The sequence below is a fragment of the Pseudorca crassidens genome, chromosome 3 (assembly GCF_039906515.1).
Source record: "Pseudorca crassidens isolate mPseCra1 chromosome 3, mPseCra1.hap1, whole genome shotgun sequence".
NCBI classification, from domain to species: Eukaryota; Metazoa; Chordata; class Mammalia; order Artiodactyla; family Delphinidae; genus Pseudorca; species Pseudorca crassidens.
In genome coordinates, this window is record NC_090298.1 from 111,567,644 (window position 1) to 111,580,700 (window position 13,057).

The following is a 13,057-nucleotide window of genomic DNA, read 5'->3' on the forward strand; positions in this document are numbered from 1 at the left end:
CCCTTTCACTGACCTTCAGCCTGGGGAGAGTTCCCCATGCCCCACCGTCTCTGGGTCCCTTCTAGGGCTCCCCTAGGTGCTACTCTTGAAACAGGAGGGAAGGGGTCAGGGCACAACCTCTGAAAGAATGACATAGCTCGAGGACATGACATAAACTGATTAGAACCAAATGGGTCCAAGATGGCGGACAAGTCGACTTCCAGTAGACCTTGAGCCTCAGTATACACTCACTATAACACATCAGCAAGCTAAATGACACACCCACAGATGCTGTGACAGTTCCAAAACAGACCTTAAGGATCAAAAAGTGATCGGTGGCCCAATTCCTAGAAATCTCCGCCCCTTCCTGAAATAGCTGGAATACTCCTCCCACTCATTAGCCTATGAAATTACCCACCCCTATAAAAACTGACAACCCCATACCCTGGTGCCTTTTCTCACCTTCTGAGGTGGCCCACATTCTGTCTGTGGAGTGTGTGTCTCTCTAAATAAATCCACTTCTTACCCGTCACTTTGTCTCTCACTGAATTCTTTCTGCCATGAGACATCAAGAACCTGAGCTCCATTAAGTCCTGAAACCAGGTGTGTGATCTCAGTTGAAAGACTGTGGGTTTTGGCCGGGTTCGAGTCCCAGCTGCGTGGGTTCAAGTCCCAGCTGCATGGGTTCGAGTCCCAATCTGAGGTGCACAGTTTCACTTTCAGATTAATCACCCGAGTGCCCTTTGAGTCACTTACTGGTTGTGTGACCCTGAGCAAGAGGCACAACCTCTCAGCTTCAACTTCAGAGGGTTTTTGTGATTTTAAAATGAGACACACACAAATAAGCACTCAGAAAACAGTGAAGGAAATCAGGTAGGACACGGAAGCCTCAGGACCTAGTGCTGACCCCTCCCGACCGCAGCCCTGAGGGAAGAGCTGAGCAAAGGCAGCCTGTCCTACCAGGCTTACCACACCACCAAGAGCCACACTGCCAGCCCTGCCTCCACTCCTTCTGCTACAGCTGATTGGGCTGGGGATAGAAACCTGACCCAAGAGTGGCCAATCAGGTCCTCTCTTGCAAACTAAGAAATCCAGGTCAAGTCTAAAAGTTTTCATTTGGGGGAATGACCCTTCTCTTTCTCCTCTCAGTGCACAAGCTTTAATGGAGCTGACTCCATCCCTAACTCCAGGGCTGTCCTTGGGGTGACCCTGGCTCAGCCTGACCAATCAGAGTACTGCACTCCCCTGGCTATAGGGGTGGACCAGTGAGACCCGCCCAGACTTCCTGGGTCTGTTGAAATAAAGATTTTCCCTAAAAATGAAGCCAGCCCACAAAAGAGACAGAAACCAGGTCCTGGGGACATCTTGCTCCAGGATCTAGCCCTGCCTCTGACTACCCCCTGTGCTTTCTAGCTCTCTGAAATGAAAGATTCCCTTTTTGCTTAGTCCAGTTTGGATTAGGTTTTCTTCCCGGTCCTAACTCTGTTCCTCTCCTCTGTGCAAGCAGAGCAATGTACAACATCTAGGAAAGAGGAGATTTTACTTTCATTTTTAATATTGGAATGGGTGATCAGTGTAAGTATATGTTGTCTTCAGTTTCTTTAATCAGTGTCTTATTGTTTTCCAAGTATAGGTCTTTTACCTCTCAGATTTATTCCTAGGTATTGTATTCTTTTTGATGTTTCTCTGATAGTTCATTGTTAGTATATGGAAATGCAAGAGATTTCTGTATATTAATTTTGTATCCTGCAACTTTACTGAATTCATTGATGAGTTGTAGTAGTTTTTTGGTGGCATCTTGAGGATTTTCTATGTATAGTATCGTGTCATCTGCACAGAGTGACAGTTTTACTTCTTCCTTTCCAATTTGGATTCCTTTTATTTCTTTTTCTTATCTGACTGCTGTGGCCAGGACTTCCTCAATATGATTTCTTAATACTGTCTTAGTCAAGTAACCAGAGCTTGAAGATGAGGTCCATGAAAATAGAAATGGAAGATGGAAGATGGAACATATATATATAAATTATTCTTTAAAAATAGTCTACTTGTAACCAGCATCAATGAATTGGATTATAAAGCTGAATTGTTATAAAACTTAAACTTTCCAACCATTTTTCAGGCTAGAGACTGGGTAGCAGGAGTCAAGACTGAGGATTTGTGGTCAAGAATCCCAGTCCATACTCCCTACAATGTGCCCTGTCACTCATTATCCAGGAAAGGACTTGACCAGGCCTCCAGGTTCTGAGTGACACGGAGAGCAGAAATCAATTGGAAAAACAAGATGGTAACCATCCCAAGATAAGAACAATAAAAGTTTTTCTCCCCCATATCCAAAACCATGAGGTGTCCTACAACTAAAATAGTTCCAAGAAGTTCCAATATCATAACCATGGTGGTGGTGGTGGTGGTGTTTATATATACGCTCAAAGACAGAAATATTAGAAAGAACGGTATTAAATACTAATGAAAGCTGTGTTTCAGTTTATGGGACTATGAGGTATTTTTATTCCTTTGGCTCTTTCTGTATTTCCCAGATATTCTTTAATGAGGATGTAATACCTTTCCTATAAAAAGAACTTTCTTTCATTTTTAACAAAGCCAAATGAGGTTGATTAGGAGAGATCACGTAAAGTGATACAATCCGGGATAGCAATTAGGCAATATGTAATACAAATCATAAACCTGCTCCCTTTGACCTGTTCCTGAGAACCTATGCTAAGGCAACAATCCCAAGTATGGGGAATGCTAGCTTCAGAAAGATGGATCGCAGCCCAGAATGCAATACAGACTGGTTTCCAGCATGAGCAAACAGAAGCACATCCCCTCAATGGAGCACTCATGACCTTGAGGAAAGAAGGTTACAAAGACTTCCTCTGGGGAAATATTTCTGTTACAGTGCTCATTGAACACAATTATATTTCAGTATTACTGCAACCACAGCTTAAAAACCTTAAAAATAGTAGACAGAATAATGACCTCCACAAGAGGTCCTTGCCCTCATCACACAAGACTTCCATGTCAAAAGGAACTTAACAGGTGTGATTACGCTAAGGATCTTGAGATGGAAAAATTAACCTGGATTGCCCAGTTGGGCCCAATGTAATCACAAGGATCTTTATAAGAGCCTCAGAGTGAGAGAAGGTGATGTAACAACAGAAGAAGAGATCAGAGAGAAAGAGAGAGAGAAGCCAAAAGATCTACATGGCTGGCTTTGAGATGTAAGAAGGGGCCGTGAGCTACATGATGCAGGCAGCCTATAGAAGCTGGAAAAGACAAGGAAATGTATACTCCTTTAGAACCTTTAGAAAGGACCAGCCCTGCTGATACCTTAACTTTAGGCCTCTGAGACTGATTTTGGACTTCTGACCTCTAGAAATGTAAAATAATAAATCTAAATTGTTTTAAGTCACTCAATCTGTGGTAGTTTGTTATGACAGCAGTAGGAAACTAATACATGAACCTTTGGAAGACAATATTAAAAATGATTTATTAGAATGCTGTCAGCTCGGGCTGCTATGTGTAACAAGACCAGGTGGCTTAAAGCCATTTATTCCTCACAGTTCTGGAGGCTGGAAGTCTGAGATCAGGGTGCCAGCATGATCGGGTTCTTGGTGAGAGCCCTCTGCCTGGTTACATGGTCTTCCTTGATGTGTGCAGGCAGAGAGATCCCTTGTCTCCTCTCCTTTTTATAAGGGCATTAATCCCATCGTGAGGGCCCTACCCTCATGACCTAATCTAGCTCTAATTCCCTCCCAAAGGCCCCACAACCTAAGACCTTCCCATTGGTGGTTCAACAATGGAATTGGGGTGGGGAAACACAAACACGTGGCCCCAATAAATGGCAAGGTTCCAAGTGGCTTTTTTCTTTTATATTCTCTACTTTCCAACTTTTAAATAATGTGGTAAACATATTAAAAGCAAACAATCATGAAAAGAGGCAGGGATTTCTGCTATATAAAACCAACTGCAGTTTGGAACACAGACCTTCCTATCATTGTGCAGCCAACCCAGGCCTCAATCCAGGCCCGGCTCTGTTACTTGTCCGGTCCCCTAAAAGGGACATCAGTGTGTGTGCCTGTGCACATGGGTGTGGGTTGTGAGGGTGGTGAGTAGAATTGACCCGGGCTGGAATCCTACCACAGACTTCTGAGCTAAGAGGAGCAAGAGTTTCTCCTTCGCTCAGCATGTGCTGGCTCCTGAGAGAGATGAAGAAAACAGGGGGGAAATTCAGCTGGGATCCCCTTTTATTGCAGGGAACCCCTTTTCCAGACCTTACCAGTAAGTGGACACATGTGCTTTTCTCTAAAGGCAGAAATGGAGCTGCCTCTTCCCCATGACTTGCCTTCACTGCCCAAGGGTCTGGGGTTTGATGAAGAATTTCCCAATTTCTACATCATGGACTCTGCTAAGAGGCACAACGTGTTTTGTTTTTTAATTTAAATGGTGGGTGAAGTCAAATGGAGTTTATATCTGGTACCAACCTTGTAGGGCTGCCCAGGGATGCTGGCTTCCAGACACTGTCTGTCCAAGCCCGCCATGTAGGGTGGAGTGGTTTACACACTGCACAAGCACAGGCCAAGGGGATGCGTGGGGCTGAAATTCTGCCACAGCTCACGGAGCCTTGGGTCCCAACAAGATTGTGTCAGCCACAAGAAAAGGACTGTGTTTCTGCTTCTGGGCACCTTTTCACAATCTGTTTGGAGGCGTCAGCTGGCAGCTGAGGCCCATGTGTCTCTCTGCCAGGCATTGACTTCTGTTGTTTTCTCCCACAGCTGGTGCCTTCTCATTCTCTGAGCCTCAGCTTCAGTTGGACGACCTCAAAGCTGCCTTTCCCCGCCCACAATCTAAGGCAGGTTCCTTTCTCCCCTCCGTCCTTACTCGGACCTCAGCCCTGTTTGCTCCGCAGCACGCAGCACCCTTTAAAATGACTTAACAGCTGGTTTGCTCTTTGTTATCTGTCTCCCCAACTAGAATGAGTGCTGATCACGTTGCAGGTATTCGGTAAATGGTGAGTAAATAAATGACTGAATAAATGACGAGGGACACGCAGCATAAAGAAAGGGGACTGGGGCTTCCCTGCTGGTGCAGTGGTTAGGAATCTGGCTGCCAATGCAGGGGACACGGTTTCGAGCCCTGGTCCGGGAAGATCCCACATGCTGCGGAGCAAGTAAGCCCGTGCGCCATGGCCGCTGAGCCTGCGCTCTGGGGCCTGCAAGCCACAACTACTGAGCCCATGCTCCACAACTAATGAAGCCCGTGCACCTGGAGCCCGTGCTCTGCAACAAGAGAAGCCACCACAATGAGTAGCCCACTCACCTCAACGAAGAGTAGTCCCTGCTCGCCGCAACTAGAGAAAGCCCGTGAGCAACAAAGAAGACACAATGGAGCCTAAAATAAATATATATTTTTAAAGATATTGTTTAAAAAAAAAAGAAAGAAAGAGGACTGACTTGGAGTCACTTAACGCTCCTCTTTGCAGGTTGCACACCTTGGCAAACGCTGTTTTCTGTCCTAATGGCCAGACATCTAGGAATCATGCTCCATGCGTTGTGAATCCTCCAGGAAGAATGGACTCACAGCCATGGTGTGGGCTGGTACTGTTTAATCTGCCCGTGTAAAGAATTTAACCTCACCCAAAGGAAGGTCTGGACTTTGCCCTAGGCTTCAGGAAAGAAACCTCTGAGCCCTTGCAATGTCACGCCAGATAGGAGTATCTTTACTTAGGGCAAGGGCTGGCCACACAGGATAAACTAACAGTGTGATTTAGGGTGGGGACTGGCCACACAGGATAAACTAACTATGATTTAGGGCGGGTGCTTTGACTCACACGGTATCAGCTGAACCTCCAGGGGGACTGGAGGCTGATGTCAGCTATGTGGATAGTCGACTACAGAGCCCCAGTGAATCTCTGGACACCAAGGCTTGGGTGAACTTCCCTGGTGGGCAATAGTTCATGGGTATTGTTACACATCGTTGCTGGAGGAATTAACAGTGTCTGTGAGTCCACTGGGAGAGGGCAGCTGGAAGCTCCACATTTGGAGCCCTGCTGGACTCTGCCCCACGCTTCTCATCTTTTGGCTGATCTTTTTTTTTTAATTTATTTTTAAAATTTTTGGCTGCATTGCGTCTTTGCTGCTGTGCGCGGGCTTTCTCTGGTTGCAGCAAGCGGGGGCTACTCTTGGTTGTGGTGCGGTGGCTTCTCTTGTTGCGGAGCATGGGCTCTAGGCGCGCAGCCTTCAGTAGCTGTGGCACGCGGGCTCAGTAGTTGTGGCACGTGAGCTCCAGAGCACAGGCTCAGTAGTTGTGGCGCATGGGCTTACTTGCTCTGCGGCATGTGGGATCTTCCCGAGCCAGGGCTCGAACCCGTGTCCCCTGCATTGGCAGGCGGATTCTTAACCACTGAGCCACCAGGGAAGCCCTTTTGGCTGATCTTAATCTGTACTCTTTCCCTGTAACAAACCATCAGTGTGAGTATAACGGCCCTCAGTGAGTTCTGCAAGTCCTTCTACTGAATTATCAAATGTAAGGATGGTCTTGGAGACCCCAAACTTGCAACTGGTGTCAGCAGTGGGGGTCGTCCTGCTGACTGTCCTCCCTCCAATGTTGCACTGCCCTGACCCCTACACACACACACACGTGTACATACACACACACACACACACACACACTGCCCAAGGACTGGCTTTTCCTGGTTTCTCCTGGCTGACTGAGGTCTGCTGTCAGACCACCAGGCATCTGCCCCGGCTGGGAGCACACTGCCTACTGGTTTTTATTCCCCAAGGCCTCCTCCAGGAGCTGGAGAGTAGTTGCTTCCTCTGCTCCTCTTTCCTGGCTGCTGGGAAGAACTTTCTTTCCAGTGTGGGCAGTGACAGGTAGACAGACAACAAATCAGCAGCCTGGCTAGGAGCTCAAGTGTCCCTGCTATTGTCCCCACCCCAGTCTCTCATAGGCCTCTCCTCTGTGACCTACTCTAGTCTGTGCTGGAGAAGAGATTGTAGAGGGTGGGCTGACCAACAGGGTTTTCTCTGGAAATGCTGGAGCTTTCCTAAAACTTGTTAGGACCCTCCTTTCTCTACTGCCCACCAGCTCCCCCAGCTGCCCAGGAGGAGACTGCAGAGCCACAGACAAAGTCCTTCTGGAACCGTGCACCTCAGATTGGGACTTAAACACACATGCCAGGACTCGAACCTAGCCTAAACTCAGATTGGGACTCGAACCCATGCAGCTGGGACTCGAACCCGGCCAAAACCCACAGTCTTTCAACTGAGATAACACACCTGGTTTCAGGACTTAATGGAGCTCAGGTTCTTGATGTCTCATGGCAGAAAGAATTCAGTGAGAGACAAAGTGACGGGTAAGAAGTGGATTTATTTAGAGAGACACACGCTCCACAGACAGAGTGTGGGCCACCTCAGAAGGTGAGAAAGGGCACCAGGGTATGGGGTTGTCAGCTTTTATAGGGGTGGGTAATTTCATAGGCTAATGAGTGGGAGGAGCATTCCAGCTATTTCAGGAAGGGGCGGGGGTTTCCAGGAATTGGGCCACCGACCACTTTTTGATCCTTGAGGTCTGTTTTGGATCTGTCACAGTGCCTGTGGGTGTGTCATTTAGCTTGCTGATGTGTTACAGTGAGTGTGTACTGAGGCTCAAGGTCTAGTGGAAGTCGACTTGTCTGCCATCTTGGATGCATTTGGTTCTAATCAGTTTATGTCATGTCCTCGGGCTATGTCACTCTTTCAGAGGTGTGCCCTGCCTCCTTCCCTCCTGTTTCACTTCCAGCCACAGTCAGCAGAGCCCAAGACAGCAGCAGCTTTGGATGCCTCTCAGAAGTTTAGAAGTTTCAGGTTCAAATCTAAACTTAGCAGCCCTGGGCTTTCCTGGTGGCCCAGTGGTTAAGAATCCGCCTGCCAATGCAGGGGACATGGGTTCAAGCCCTGGTCTGGGAAGATCCCACATGCCGTGGAGCAACTAAGCCCGTGTGCCACAACTACTGAGCCTGTGTGCCACAACTACTGAAGCCTGCATGTCACAGCTACTGAAGCCTGCGCGCCTAGAGCCCATGCTCCCCAACAAGGGTAGCCACCACAATGAAGCCCGTGCACTGCAACAAAGAGTAGCCCCCACTCGCCGCAACTAGGGAAAGCCTGTGTGCAGCAATGAAGACCCAATGCAGCCATAAATAAATAAATAAATTTTAAAAATAAAATAAAATAAACTTAGCAGCCCTACTGCCCTGGTATTACAAAACAAGTTCATCCATGACTCTTACATAAGAAGATTAGGCCCTTTATTCCCTCCCTCACTCCTCCCCAGCTCCTCCTAACGCCTGGGGAAATCCTTGCTTCCCCTTAAGGGTGCTAAAACACCCCTACCCCCAAGGACCTCACCCCTCTTCTCCCTAAGCCACAAACACAAACCTCATTATTCCATGCACAGTAAATCTGAAGTAGGAGAGAACCAAGTTTAGCTTCCTCCCTGTCTGGTGTGGTTTAAGCATCATCCTGCCCAACCACAGAAGATTGGACCACATGACCTCTTCATGACCCTGAGCATCAGGCTCAGCAAAAGTAAGGAAACACTCTTTATTTTCCAGGGATTATGGAACAGGCTGCTTATTTACAAAGCCTTCCTGGGGAAATAAGTAAATAAAGCTACCAAGGTCTTAAGAGACACAAGCTAGCCTAAAGGAAAAAGCAGTCCAAGAAAATCCAAACTTAGAACACAGCCATGGAAAGGTGATGCTTCTGAACATGTGGTGTACATGAGAGTCACCTGCAGGGCTGGTGGACCGTGAAGGGAGCGGGGCCTCGCCTCTCAAGCTTCTCCATTAATATTTCCAGCATGGCGCCAGCACCTGCATTTTTCACAAGCACCCCAATTGATCCTGGAACAGCAGGCTCAGAGAATGGCTGTGACCTTACATAACCTCACAGGAAGAAATACGGGGTGTGGCTGCTCTGAACATCAGTCCCCTGGGGTGTTAAAGGAAATAAATTCAGAAGATTTTTTTTTAACACTGCTCTTCTTCAAGATCCAACATCTGTGTGCTGTAGAGAGGGATGTGACTCTCTAGGAAGATGCTTCACTTTTTGCCATTGTCCTGTCCCTCCTACTCATTTACTCAGCCAATATTCATTGCAGGTTGCTGTTTTCCAGACACTGCCCTAAGAACTGGGGATCTAATATAATGGTTGGTAGAAACAGACACTGTCCCTTCCCTTGTGGAAAAGATAGACTTTGCTCAGATCATCATACAAATAAACACGTAAAGATGAACTTTGATAAGTTCTATGGAAGAAAGATTCTTAGAAACATTCATTCATTCATTCAACAACTACGTATTGATCTCCTACAATGGGCCGGCCACTGTTCTACATGTTGGGGACTCAGCATTAAAATAAGCAGATATAGTCCTTCCTCTCTTGGTACTTACTGTCTAGTGGGCAAGACTGACAGCAAATAAATATGAATTACAATGTCAAGTGCTGGTAAGTGTTCTTTAGAAAATTAAGTCAGGGTTGGGGTAGAGACCAATGGCAGGGGAGTGATCTACTCAGGACAGTCAGGGAAAGCCTCTCTGGGAAGGTGACTTCTGAATAGAAATGAAGGATGTGAATGAAGTGAGCAAGTGGATATTGAATGGAGGGCCTGACCTGACCTGAGGAAGGTGGGCGTGGTCGGTTGTCTGTAAAGATGGAGGTCAGTTCACCCCAACCTCTCCTCTCATCAAGAGGTACAGTCTGCTTCTCCTCCTACTAAAACTGGGCTGGCCTCGGGGCTTGCTGTGGCCAACAGAACGTGGTGGGTGAGACACTGTGCCAGTTCTGAGTCTAGACCTTAGAGACCAGTCAACTGCCGCTCTCTGTCTTTTGCAGCCCTGTCCCCCCCCCCCCCCGCAAATAAGTTCAACTACCCTGCTGGAGAGAGAGGCCCAGCTGCCTCCACACCCCCACCCCCAGCAGCTATCTAGAACACTCCAGCTCTGCCGAGCTCCCAGCTAAATGCGACCACAAGTGTGACCCCAGGCAACACAACATGGAACAAAGGAACGGAACAGCTGAGTCCCTGCACTAGCCCAGGCTTGGGATGAATGTGGCTCAGACAATGGTGAGAACAGCAGTGAAGATGGGAAGAGTGGAGGAAGTAGAGGAACCTGTAGGGCTCAGTGATGGAGGTAATGCTTCTGGCTGTGTAATGAGGGGCTGGTACTGTCTCTACTGAGCTGGGAGCACTGAGGAGGGACAGGTGTGGGAAAGATGGTGAGTTTGGGTTTGACCATGGGAGGCGCCAACCTCCTGCCTTTTTCCCCAAGCCCAGCCTGGTGGGAAAGAGAGTCTGAGGTGGAGGAATCATCACGTCTGTAGGAAAAGGGGAGAGAGCAACCAATGAAGTTGGCCTGATTTTTTCTTAACAAGTACATCGTTAAACATTTAACCAAAATGATGGGAAAATGTCCCATTCTCGCTGACTTCCCTGGTTGCTGCACACCCTGGCCTTATGTGGGGCTTCTCTGGCCCAGCCTTAAGGAGTGGCCCTTAACTAGCCCGACTGCAGCCCACCTGCCAAGGCAAGTTGCTCCACTTGGCTCTGGGCTGGCTGAGCCAAGGGTGCACTCCCACCCATCCACCAACAGGTGGCAGCACACTCCGTGCCCATCACCGAGAGGCTCTGAACAACAAATTCTCAAAGAAGCTTTTCCAAAAACAAACAAACAAAAAAATGGCGGGGGACTTCCCTGGCGGTCCAGTGGTTAAGACTCCGCGTGTCCACTGCAGGGGGCAACGGGTATGGTCCCTGGTCAGGGAGCTAAGATCCCACACGCTGCGTGGTGCGGCCAAAAAAAAAAAAAAAAAAAACCGAAGAAGCTTTTCCGGTGAGCCAGGCATCAGTCTCCCTCATTTATACCCCCAGCTCATCTTCATGCAAAGATTTCAGGCCACTAGGGTGCTGGGCTGGTTTTCTGATCCAGCTCCAAGGGTGATCCCCAGGGAGTATTTGGCTGCATCTGGAGATATGTTTGTCACCACAGGGGAGCACGTGCTACTGGCAAAGACTGGAGAGAGGCCAGGGGTGCTGCCAAGCGTCGTACACAAAACAGCGCCCACAACGAGGAGGACCATCTAGCCCAGGTGAGCAACAGCGCCAAGCGTGAGAAAACCAATTTAATCAGAGTCTCAAGAGTGGGTGGCTCGTGGGGTCTTGGACATCCATGGACCAGGGGCCACTGGACTAGGCTGACTCCCAGCCCCCCTCCCCCAGGCAGCCATGAGAGGCCTCCCGTTGCGTCCTTCACCTGCAGCATCTCCCTCCTCCTTCCCACAGACATCACCTCTTTCGTGCCTCACTCGACGGTTCCTGATCCGCAAACATGTCCAAGGCACTGTTCTGGCCCTGGAGAGACCACAGGGGACAAAAGCAGATAAAGTCCCTGCCTTTTTCAAGGAGCTCAGAGGCTGCAGGGAGAGACAACATATTTTCAAATGGTACGAGTGTTACATAGGCACAAACAAGGCACTGAGATACCAAAAACTAGAGGGGCCCAACTTTAACCAAGATTGGAAAGGCCTCTGAAAGGTGACAGTTGAGGTCTGAAGAAGGAACCACTCTCTTTTATTGAAAAGACAATATACGTAACACTAACATGCATTTCTTTACATTACTCACAATTCTCTCCCGCCCACTTACCATAACTGCAACTATGTTGCTGCTTGTATAATAAATTCATCTCCAGACCTTGTCCCTGTATTGCTATAGCATTTCAATCATCCCATGAGTGTATATATTGTGTCATAAGTTTGTTTCTCCCTTGTTGCTATGTAGTTTGGTGATGGTCATTTGTAAAAGCATTTCAGTGTGGCGAGAATTTTTTAACTTTTCTCAATGGTTCCCCAGTTGTTGTTCCCTCATCCTGTGGGAAAGGACATCCAAGCAATGTAATAGAGCTTCAGGAATCATGCTCAGCTCACCAATCTCACTAGCCTGGAGTTGCCCTCCCCCCTTCCCTCCTGTGAGTATCCACTGAGGTACGTGGGATGACCGCTATCTTATGGTGGGACAGGACCTTGAGATGGGCAAATGTGACTGTACATCAGGGGTCAACAGGGAACCTTGGTATGGTTTCCTGGGCTGTGCCCCATTTGCCCAATCAGGATCCCAAGCATAGGCCGGTGTAGAGGGTTTAAAATATGCCCACTAATTCTTTCACAATCCTTCCTTCCAAAGGAGGATCCTAATTCTCCTCTCCTGATTGTGGATCAAAGGATTTAGTGACTTGCTTCTAATGAAAAAATGCAGTAGAAGTGACGCCATGTGCTTCCAAGACAGGTCAGAAAAGACATCGGAGCTTCTGCTTTGCTTTCCCTAGGATCACTCACTCTGGGAGAAGCCGATGGCCATGTCATAAGGACACTCAAGCAGCCCCGGAAGAGGCCCATGGTGGGAGGAACTGAGTCCTCCTGCCAACAACTGTTCTCCTTGTCCAGGACAGTCCCAGTGTTCACACTAAAGTCCCACATCCCATGAAACCTGTTAGTCCTGGGCAAGTGGAAATGAGGGGTCACCCCAACAGGCAGCACTTTTCCAGCCATGTGAGCAAGTCAGTCCTCCAGCCCCAACCAAGCATCCAGACACCGCAGCCCTGACCAACATTTCACTGCAATTTTGTGAAAGACTCTGGGCCTAGTTACACGGCTGAGTCACTCTTTAACTCTTGACCTACAGAAAGTATGCAAGATAATAAAGGTTGACTGTTGTCTCAAGCCACTACTTTGGGGATAATTTATTAAACAGCAACAGATGAGTAATATACTCAGAACTCTCTATTTCATGACATTCCCGGGTGCCGTGGGCTATGAATCAGCATTTGTGAACCATGGATCTGGTCTTATTCCCTAAAGCAGCACTTTCCAATAGACCTTTCTGCAACGATGAAACAGCGGTATATCTGTGCTGTCCAATGTGATAGTCACTGGTCAGCTGTGGCTACTGAGCTTAGAAATGTGACTGGTAAGATCGAGGAACTGATTTTTTTATTTGATTTCACTTTAACGAATTCAACTTTAAATTTAAATAGCACATG